The sequence below is a fragment of the Carlito syrichta genome, unplaced genomic scaffold (genome assembly GCF_000164805.1).
Source record: "Carlito syrichta isolate Samal-C Ts95f unplaced genomic scaffold, Tarsius_syrichta-2.0.1 Scaffold305643, whole genome shotgun sequence".
NCBI classification, from domain to species: domain Eukaryota; kingdom Metazoa; phylum Chordata; class Mammalia; order Primates; family Tarsiidae; genus Carlito; species Carlito syrichta.
The window spans coordinates 702,234-702,483 of NW_007249739.1; positions in this window are offsets into that span (position 1 = coordinate 702,234).

Here is a 250-nt window from a genome sequence, read left to right on the forward strand (position 1 = left end):
CGAGGGAATTTTGTGCAGCATGCAGACAGCCTCCTAAACTGAAAAAAAGGACTGGGAATATGTCCTCCTTACTGTTACCTCCCAAAGGCCTAGACCCATGCAAGGTATACAGTGGTGCTCATATATACTCAATGAATAAAGAAAACTGTGTATGTGTTCTTACTTTTATTCAGAAACTCTCTTCTTCCAAAGTTAGGTGAACATCTAATTTTATCAGCCAAAATTTTATATTAAGTACCATACAAAGAGA